An 11,120-nucleotide genomic window follows, 5' to 3' on the forward strand; every position below is an offset into this window, starting at 1 on the left:
TGAATGGCACGAGCTGTGGCGCCCTGGGTTTTATCCAATGTGTGTGAGAGAGAGAGAGAGAGAGAGAGAGAGAGAGAGAGAGAGAGAGAGAGAGAGGAGAGAGGGAGAGAGAGAGAGAGAGAGAGAGAGGGAGGGAGAGAGGGAGGGAGAGAGGGAGAGGCTCGCAGCTGGAGAAGAGAGAGAGAGGCTCGCAGCTGGAGACACAGATGATCTCACAAATATTATAACTTCTGTATTATTAAATCCATAACAGAGCTGTTCTGCTGAAAACACCTGTTTGAATGTGACCTCTGACCTTATGGTTAGGTGAAACACTTGTGATTAGGCTGACGTCTGCACACACTCACACACTGAAGTAGCACCAAAAGCTTTTACAGATGTGTTTTAGACTCCAGTCGAGTATTATCCTGTGTGTTCCACAGTGTTCAGAGACAGAGACCTCTGCTGCTTCTGCCTCATGAAGAAAACATGTATGACATCATTCTGTCTACACCATCTGACATCGTAGTTATGGTTAGAGGGATCGAGATATTTCCAGTGTTCTACTTTTATCTGTAGGTCATGTTCACGTTCTAGATTTGGATGCTGTTAAAATTTCACTTGGAGAGGCTCGCAGATTTCTGTGTGTTTGGAGCTCTTACAGAAGAAAATGTCATTATGTCAAATGTCATGCTGTCATCTGCATAACTCAAGCCATGAAACATGGTCAACATTTTGAGACAAGGGCGGCGCGAGCTGCAAGAGCTGAGCAGAGTAAGCCGAAACTAAAGATTAAAACGCTTTTCTTTTTTTTTAAACCAAAGGATTTTCAACCAAGAAAAAGCTCATAATTTGAAAATTGGAAGAAAATCACCACAAAATTCAACCTTTGTTCAAGCTGTAGGTGCCACGAACACATAAAACATTGAGTTATTCTCAAAACTGTTAATGCACGCACTGAACCGCAGCAGCGTGGACACAGACTAACTGAGACCAATAGAAAAAGTGAGTCGCCAGAAACAAGTTTGAGAACCACCATTCTCTATAGGGATTGTAGAATTTTGTTATTTCATGTTCTGAAGTGATTTATGTACAAATGAATAAATCAAAGAAGTGAAACCTGGTTCAGATTGGGTCACACGACTGTTCATTTACTTTTACTGGTGCTTCGTGCCAATCCACAGCTCTCCTCTCCATTGTAGGGACCAGGAAATCCTCTTCTCCCCCTCTCAGTTCCCCCTCTGCGCCCAGCCACTCCCTGATGGGTGTAAATGAATCCCAGCATCCTTCACTTCCTCCCCTTCTCTCCCCCAGCAGCCCCGGCCCAGCAGGAGCCCTCATACACCACGTTTGATACGAGACAAATGAGCCTACGCACAACAGGCGTCACAAGCAGACTTTTACAGCTGACTTAAAACAACTTCTGTGGTTTTGGAAGGAGAGATGATTGAGGAGGCTGCACGAAACAACAGATGATTGATTCGAGAACTTTTCGCACAAGATATTACCCCAGAAAATATATTGGTATTGAATCTAACTTAGTAAACAGATTCAGGGCTAAATAAGAAACTGAATTGAACCATTATTCTGTGAATACTTTTTGATGAAAGTTGTTTTAATCCATTGCTATGGAAACAACCTGATGGCAGAACCAGGCCAATTTACAGATCTGTGAAGAGGCAACTCACTATAGATGTTCTTGTGTTTGTTTCTGAAGCAGGGGTATCAAACTCATTTTTGGGTCGCTGTCAGTCAACCTGAGCTCAAATGCAGCACAAAGAATGAGCCAAACGTAAATCCTTGTTAAGTTAAACAGAAAGTGTCCTTTAAACAGGAAAGCCTCAAAAATGACAAAGAAGGCAGGTAAATATCGCAAGTGAATACTTCTTTATTGACACAAACTAAATATCATCCAAAAATGGGAAAATATCTAAACAGAAAATCAGACGGGGAAACAAACTCTGAATCAGATTTCAAATACAAAGGCAGAAGATCAGATATAAATGTGTCTCTCTTGACTAGTCAACAATGTAGCAATGACTAAATGAACAGAGGGTACATGTATAGGTTACCCTGGGATGATAAGGGAATGAGAGCAGCTGTGGAGAGCAGGAAAACAAGAGAAGTAGCTAAAGATGGACCGGATCGGGCTGAAAATAAAACTGGACCGAGGATAAACAAAAGGGAAAAAGGTAGAACTGTGACAGAACCCTGTCTCAAGGGACGTCCCCTTCTCTTTGGGATTGAAACATGGGAGGCTGGTACCTATTAACACATTGGATGACAGACTAACGGTGGCCCCTAAAAGAGAACAGAACTCACGCCAGAAAATGTATTCTCCAATCTGAGACAATGTCGGTGGGAAGACCGTGCAGCCGAAAAACATGCCGCAACATGAGCTCTTCTGTCTCCTTGGCAGATGGAAATTTTGCCAGTGGTATGAATTGAGCCATTTTGCTAAAGTGGTCAACTACTGAAAGGATGACTTTGTGTCCATTAGAGGTAGATGAAGAACCGTCCATACGGAGTAAAGACCAGTTCTCTATTCAGACCATTTCTCCACAGGTCATCGATGTGACTGTTTCCCTGCGGAGGAGGAGGAGGAGAAGAAGAAGAAGAAGAAGAAGAAGAAGAAGAAGAAGAAGAAGAAGAAGAAGAAGAAGAAGAAGAAGAAGAAGAAGAAGAAGAAGAAGAAGAAGAAGAAGAAGAAGAAGAAGAAGAAGAAGAAGAAGAAGAAGAAGAAGAAGAAGAAGAAGAAGAAGAAGAAGAAGAAGGAGGAGGAGGAGGAGGAGGAGGAGGAGGAGGAGGAGGAGGAGGAGGAGGAGGAGGAGGAGGAGGAGGAGGAGGAGGAGGAGAAGTGATGTGAAGATTGCAAGTGAAATTAAATCTTAAATATTGTTCATTCATTCATTTTTTACCGCTTGTTCCCGTTAGGATAGGTTCCAGTCAGTGACTTTGGGCCTTATGCGGGGTACACCCTGGACAGGGGCCAGCTCATCGCAGGGAATATATAAATAACAATAATATATATTTTTTCACGTACATAAAATTTGGCTTTTGTGCATACGTAATCGTTCAAGTGGAATTTGGAGCTCTCTTGATTAGGCCCTTGGTCTTTTGTGTTTTCAGTGTTATATTTTTACCAGTGCCTAATACACAGGCACTAAATATATTGGAAGAAAACAACAACCGATCACTCGTGTTCAAATTATGACTGCATAATTTAGCTCAGACATGGTTGACATAGTGCTACCTCAGAAAAGCAAACCAATTGTTAAATACAGCACTACTATTACTTAATAACTTCATGACTTAAGAATGAAACAAATCCACTGACTACTTGTTAAAAACACAGATTTGCGCCTGCCCCTTTCTGATACAGTCAGGGTTTAAGAAAAAAAGAAAAACTGAGCACCAAGTACAGAATATTGGGATTGATGAAAACTTGGATAGTTGGAGCAATGGTGTCTAGAGAGCAGGGGAATAAAGATGATTCAAACATGCATGAATCACTCTAAATACAACATTTACTGGCCAAAGAAGAAGGGAAAACTATGATTACATAGTTGAAAGCCCTTAAAAGTTGATTTGGCAAAATGCGTCTCAAAAACAGTGTTGTCGAGTATGAGTTGGAGACCTTGGGCACCGGAATATATTACCTTCATCTCAGTTTAATTTGGCTCATTGCGCATTTTCTTAATTGAATAAATGACAAAATAATAAATGGGCTCATTGACTTCGTATACATATAGTGTTGTCAGTAAAGTCGCACACTGTCTCAGCTGACCTCCATCATGTCCCAGGGCAGTTGTAACAAGCACTGTAAATATGAGGAAGACACCACACAGATCAGACATACAAAACTAGGATGTTGTTACAATGGTACATGAGCTAAAAGTATAAAAGTGAAAATGAGTGTCAGAACTCAAGACGCAAAAGCCATTCACTCAGAAATCTTTGTCCACAGAATGAAAAGGACACTTATTCTGCTTTGTTCGTCCATCCATCCATCCATCCATCCATTTTCTACCGCTTGTTCCCTTTTGGGGTCGCGGGTGACAGGAGCCTATCCCAGTGACTTCGGGCCTTAGGCGGGGTACACCCTGGACAGTGGCCAACTTGTCGCAGGGCCAACACAGAGACATAGACATTACAGACACTTCACTCTCACATTCATTCACTAGGGCCAATTTAGAGTCATCAATCTTACCTAACACATGCATGTCTTTGGACGGTGGGAGGAGCCGGAGAACCCGGAGAGAACCCACGGTAACACGGGGAGAACATGCAGACTCCACCCAGAGAGATCATGTGATGTTGGTCTGGTCCGAGAATCGAACACATGATCTCCTTCTTGGGAGGCAAGAGCGCTAACCGCCTTTGCCACCGTGCACCCGTGCTTTGTTCGTATTTGTTAAAATGTGCTCTTGTACCTCTGCTTTGGCATCTCATGTATTACAACTTGAAATATTATATGACTTCCTATAATCAGGTGATCCCTCACTGGCAGCAGAGGGAATTCCCATGGGGGAATAAACAAAAGCAAGCCATTAGCAACCTGCCATTACACGCTAGTAATGAATGTGATTTGTGAGTAGAAATGCTCCGAAAACATCTGGTGATTATTTATGGTCCTAAAAACAGCTCATGATGTTGCTCTGTGGCTGAGGGGATATCACATATGCCACACTCCACGTTCAGCTTTGTTTTATGTGTCCTTCCCACCTCCAGGTCTCAAACTTGTGATGTGTTTTCTGAGGATTTGTGCAAGAAAACCTCGAAAACAGAATGAATGAAACAAGCATGAACGAAGCTTAACTCCAGCTATGTTTTAGATGAGTGAATAATGTTACAATATAGTTAAAAGCTCGATTTGGCATAATATGTGCCCGTTAAGCTTGAAGTCTGTGTGAAAACAGATCCTACCCTCCGCTGTCCTTCAAACAGAGCAATGGAAGTAAGTAAGTAAATTTTATTTGTATAGCACCTTTCACAGACAGAAGTCACAAAGTGCTTCACAAAACACAGAATAAAACGATAAAAACACAACAAATTTACAGTGAGCAATACATATACAACAATATACAGTAAAATCAGCCGCTAAAACAAATGCAATTAAAAGGCTTAATAAATAAAAAGGTTTTAAGCTGACCCTTAAAAGCAATAACTGAGTCCAGTGACTCCAATGGAAGTGTAAAATTAAGGTTGCAGTAGATGATATGTCCACGTGCCTTGTCTGTGTTGTTTTCGTGTTACCCCTGAGCCTGCCCCTCATCAGATCTGTGCCGTTTCCCACAGAACCTGCTTCCTCGGCCTCGGGACTAAACCGCCACCACACGTCACATCGCATCAACGTCACCCTCCGCCGTATCCATACTCCCTCTGCCAGCGGACTACACTTCTCTAGGAGACAGCTGGGGGCTCGGCCAACAAATGGGTCTATTTGTTTTTTGTCTATTACAAAAGATGGATTGTGTGGATTGATTGACAGCTCAGCCCTGAAGGTTCAATGACATGGCAACTGTTATGAATAAATATGACTAAGAGATTAAGAAGTTCAATAACAGAATATCATTGTGTTAAAATATGAGCGGCTCTTCCAACCCATCATGCTTTACTGGTCTTGTTGTTGTTTATGTGCAGAGGTGGTTAAGTGTATACTTAAAAACACTCTCACTCGCATAGAAATACAAAGTAATCCAAGAAAGAAATAACTCTCACTAAAAAGAAATAACTCAAGTAACACAAAATATTTGTCAAATTGTTGTGGCCCACTATATTTGGTTAATTTTGTTAGATATAAGAACATGTCTGTGGTTGTTAGGATATATGCTAACTTTTTAAAAATAATTCTTAAATCAATAATCTAAGTTAAAAGCAGTAATGTTTTCTATTGAGGCTCTGTGTTAGAATAATTGTCAGTCGTAAAAACAGCCCTGGTTTTTCCTAGTTTGTGATGTTTGAAGGCTAACGCCGTATAATATATAAACACAGACACATATTATGCAAAAATAACTTTTTTGAGCTTTTAATCATGTTCTATCATTGTTCCCTCATCAAAAATATACCTGGAGTTGTATTTAGCTTCATTCACTCCCTCTCCACTCCAAGCGTTTTGAATTTCCCTGATGTCATATTTTACCTTTGACCAGGCTCTCAGACCTTCTGCACCCATTTTAAGTCCATAAATCATCACCAGACTCATTCTGAGCAGTTCTGCTTCAAATCACAATCATTACAACTGTGTGGCTGTATTAGCATGTCGGCAGAAAGCTAGCGGTTTTTCTCCCCCCAATGTTTTTCTCTTTGCAGCCAGTAAATGTCCAAAGGTCAGTTTTCGCATGGGAAAAAAACAGAATGAAGTCATTCTTTTTTTTGTTCTAAAACATAAGATGCTAATGTAAATCTACTCAAGAGCATGGTTTAAAGTCAATAAATATACAAATATTGAATAATATTTGTCTGTTACGGCACATTTCCGACAGCTTGCCATAACATCATCTGAATATTGTTATCAAGATATTTTTTGTTGTTGTCAAAATCACACATCCCTCATAGGTCAAATCATATTATAAGTGGTTACTGCTGTTAAAATAAGACTGAAATGAGTGGGGACGTGTGAAAGCCCCACAAGAAGTCTGGGTACACTGCTCTGGTGGACGCCAAACTCAAAGTGAACAATGTTAGCAGTTTGGTAAGGTGCCAGTGCTTGACCCATTCCCCTGTTGTCTACTGGTGTCTAGCTGGAGGGCACAGCGACAGTGAGGTGTTGGTGTTGGCCCTCCCAGAGCTTAACATGGCCCCTGGTGCAAACTAAATGTTACAGAAGTGCCTCTTCTCTCACCTCTTGTTTAAATGTCAGCTCCTCTCCTCGGGACCAACAGTGTCTAGCTGCAGGCGCACTCACTCATGCTCCTGAACAGCTGCAAGTACGTACACCCAAATCTTGCTGTGTCTTATTATTCTAAAATTGTTGAAGGTCAGTTGTTTTATCCCCTATTCTATGTCTATTTTTTGAGCATTTAACCACGTTGACATGTGGTTTCCTCATCACAAACATCCCCACAGTTGTTGTTTCATCTGTACGTGTTTTGTTAAAGGTGCAGCACTGTCTATAACTTTGCTGATGGAGACAAGTTTTGAAAGATAATCATCTAGAAATCAAGAAAGGCTCCACTTCAGCATGTCTTTATTGGTGTGTCAGAGGTGCAGGCAGCGTCCTCTCCTGGCCTTTTCTGTACAACTTGTATGATAAAAAGACCCATTGAGATATTTTATATACACAGTTGTTTCTAATTATTCTACGGCAAGTACTTAGAAAATGTGACATATTTTAAGCATGAATAATGTTAGAATATATAGGACCTTTGATTGAAATAAAAAGAGAGTAGAATCTGTACGTTAGTGATGCTCTCACAGTTGGACACAGTTGGACATGTGTCTTTCTGTCTTGCTGGTGTCCTCTCGGGGAGTTGGACACAGGTGTCTCATTTGGGCGGCCCATGTGTGAAGGTGTTAATGAAAGTGATGTGGGCTCATTGCAGCTGTCACCATGCAGCTGCTCAGCTCATAAACACCCCGTCTTTGATTTAGATTAAATCATCATATTTTAGTTAAAGGTGTAACGCTTGTGATGTTATTGTTTTGCCTGGAAGGCTCCACCCTATGACATATCTGTCTTATATTCAGAGGCATAGTTACCCAACAGGACAGGCAATTGCTTGGGGCCCCTTGATCACTTACGGCTTACAATTTAAGTTCAAAGGTAAAGAGAAGAAGGGGTGGAGACTGTTTGGAAAGCTGTTTCACACTTGCAATTTATCTGCAAACAGGCATTCTTACTGTCAGTTCCCAAACCAGGTTGTAATACAGTTTGTCAGACATCTCTATTGCTTGCAGAGGACAGGTGGTTATTTTTCAGGGTCCTCAAAAAGACTAGGCGCTAGTGGGCCTTGACTGGAGGTGTTGGTGGTCCAGGCCCAATTTAAACCTTGGCACTTTCTCCACGATCACCTACATGGCCACAATGTGTTCCTTGGTCTTATTAGTTGTCAGGTGCAGGTTATCTGTACATCATGCCGTCTGGAGCTGAGTCTCCTCTTGATAGGCAGCCTTATCGTCCTCATGGATCACAATTATGTTATCTGGAAACTTAATGATTGAGACTAGTTTGCGAGAGTACAGGAAGGGGCTAAGAACACACCCCTGTGTTAAAGGCGTAATGGAGGATTTGAGAATTCAAGTGGAAGTGCGCATGTGCACTCACCTCGTGCGGAAGCAGAAAAAAGCCTCGCTGCCACACGTGCGGTTGTTTATTAGCGCGACGGATCGCATCGCATCTCTCGTCTCCGTAGATTTTCGTCTCTTCTGAACCAGCTCGAACTGTCTTTCTCCGTCTTAATTTTGTCCTGTACACTGAGGGAACTATATTATGATAGATCAATGCGCTAAGACACAGGGAAACGTGCTGCTCTCTTGGGGACGAGCCAGAACGAGGCTGCGGGTGAGCAGTAGGTGCATCCTATGATTGCTACGTGGCAGGACTAATCGGCAGTCCACGCCACGAGGAAATGAGACTCAGATTTGTCGCCAAAAAATCGTCAATTCCACCTTTAATTGTAATAGTGGTGGAACAAATGATGCTTAACCTAACCTAATGCTGCAGCCTGTGTCTTAGGAAGAGCATAAATTAGTTGACGAGTCAGGGGTTGATTAGATGGGATGATGGTACTGAATGCTGAACTGAAATTAAACAGGATGGAAAAACATTGACCTAAAAATCTATTAGAGCTTGATAAAAAAGTATAATTTGTGGTAGAGTAAATAATATATCTTTAGATAAAATTAAAAACTCAATTCAATTTAACTAAATTTATTTTTGTAACGCCCAAAATCACAACAGCAGTTGGAGCAGTCGGAGGGTGACAGTGAAAAACTGATTAAACAATGTTCATAGGGACTTGGCAATGTCCCAGGGTCCCCTGTCCTTAGACCCTCCTTCTCAGCCAGGAAATACTACAAAACCTCTTCGGGAAATAAGTAGAAACCTTAAGGAGTTCCACAGTGAAGGAGGGATCCGACTCCCTCAGACGGACAGACAGAGTGATTTCAAAGAGGAACGTTTTAAGCCTGGTCTTAAATGAAGAAACTGTGTCGGCCTCTTTAACATGGACAGGAGCTGATTCCACAACACAGGAGCTTGGGAGCTAAACGCTCTACCTCCTACTGTGCTTTTAGAGACTCTTGGGACAACCAGAAGGCCAGCATTTTGAGAGCGAAGAGCTTAGGTCCAAAATGCTAGTCAGTATTTTTAAAAGTCATCAAAATGTTCTCTCAGAATCTCCTAATAAATAATGTATTAATGTGTACCTCAATATAAAATGTGTTTAAATTGGGCTGTGACATTACTCACATGTATCTGAGTGGTTTTACTTGATTTTTCATATTTTGTGATAGTTCTGAGTTTAGTCTCAGTTTCTCCATAGAAATCACTTTATGCTCCACTTCACTTTTGCCTCCAGTTTCTTCCATCCTAGAATTTATAACGTTTGTTTCCTAAGTTTTAAAGGGTCTGTATAGCTAGACCCTATTATTACTGATCAGTATTTGACATAACACATATCTTGATCATATCTTGATCTATTATATTGATCTTCTGTGTTTTGAATGCACTCAGTGCATTCACTCAGTGCAAGTGGTCAGCGTTGGTCAGTGTGGGCCCCGCAGATGTTTTTGATGGTGTCAGTGTGCTCCTGCTCCTCCAGCTCCGAACATGTCACTGCTCCTACGGGTACTCTTGCTGAGGGTGAGGCCTGACTCTCAGCAAGGTCACCCATGCAGCAGTTCAGATGGGAACTAGTGAGTACTATCGAAAAAGTCTTCATGTTTAGTGTCTACAATGTTTTTTTAATATAAATTTTCTTTTCTACATTTGATGATAAGGTATCTCAAATAACCTCCTGTGCTTTATAACTTGCAGAACAGATTACAGTTTGTGAAAAGTGTGAGTTTGTGCGAGTGACCTGAGAATGCGTTTGAAGGGCGGAGAAGGAGACGGCAGCTGGGCCCTGTACTCATTTGCATCCCGTAGGCCTACGCACATCCACGACCGCGACACTGCATTTATCTGCTGCTGCTGATGGCTCACTCCGCACACACCGCTGAGGAGGCTCCATCTATCATGTACCAACAACTGAAGCAGTGAACAATGGGCCACACTAGGAGAGGGCGCTGACTTTGGGAGAGGTAAAGGTCGCAGGGGAGGTTCAACGTTCCGAGAGAGGGAAAAAAACGTAAAGAGTTAATTCCAGTTAATGCTTTTAAAAAAAAAATGGGATTGTCCTGTTAAATTTGAAAGTAACAGCCTTTCTATCTGGCTTTTTAACACAGTTTGAAATGTTTCATTTTTATGTGTTTATGGTTCTGTTATTTTACATTATCTTTTGCTCATTTTTGTTCAGCACTTAGGTCGACTTTGTTTTTTCTAAAATGCCCTACAAATACAGTTGGATTGAAAAGTTGGATTGAAAAGTTGGATTGAAAAGTTGGATTGAAAAGTTGGATTGCGCATTTAAAATTGGTAACAGAAATTATAAAAATGCTTGTCAAGAAAATCAGGATTAGATATTTGCCCAAATTCATTCTCTTTTGTCTTTTAATATCGGAAGATCTGCCGCTTGCTTGTCTCCATGGTATCACTGCCTGGAATGTCCTGTAGTATGGCATTAACCCTGTACCTCTTACAAGCAGTTGATGCCAGTACGTTACAGGTCAGATCTGTGGAGAGGTGACATTAAAAATATGTTTTATTGTGAAAAAAGTAAGAAATACATGAGCTTCTGTCAGTGAAAATGTATATATTTTATGTGTTTTGGGACTTAAAATTATTGTTTCGGTTGTTCATGCTCTTCACATAGTTTGTGTTTTCAAACTTTAAGGTTGTGTTGGTAAGAGACGCACCAACAGGCACAAGAATCCTCTCGGTCTGGAAATTTAGACCAGGACTTTGTTGCTGTGATCCATGTGTCAAAGTGTAAAATGTGTTTTACTTCTTCGCTGTCCATGGTGCTGAATTTTACGCTCTCTTGGATTAATTCATATTAATAAAAATAAATTAAAAAAAACACAAAACACAATGCAGA

General features: G+C 41.2%; 1 protein-coding gene across 1 annotated transcript in view; it reads right to left on the reverse strand.

Annotated features, from left to right (window-relative positions):
* The window catches only part of LOC140359387 (complement C1q-like protein 2), a 249,498-nt gene that overhangs the window by 5,598 nt on the left and 232,780 nt on the right, over positions 1-11,120 (reverse strand). The gene's annotated exons all lie outside the window — the stretch shown is intronic.

Source organism: Eucyclogobius newberryi, unplaced genomic scaffold (genome assembly GCF_026437365.1).
Source record: "Eucyclogobius newberryi isolate DKJ021-1_F unplaced genomic scaffold, fEucNew1.0.hap1 SCAF_14, whole genome shotgun sequence".
Taxonomy (NCBI): Eukaryota; Metazoa; Chordata; class Actinopteri; order Gobiiformes; family Gobiidae; genus Eucyclogobius; species Eucyclogobius newberryi.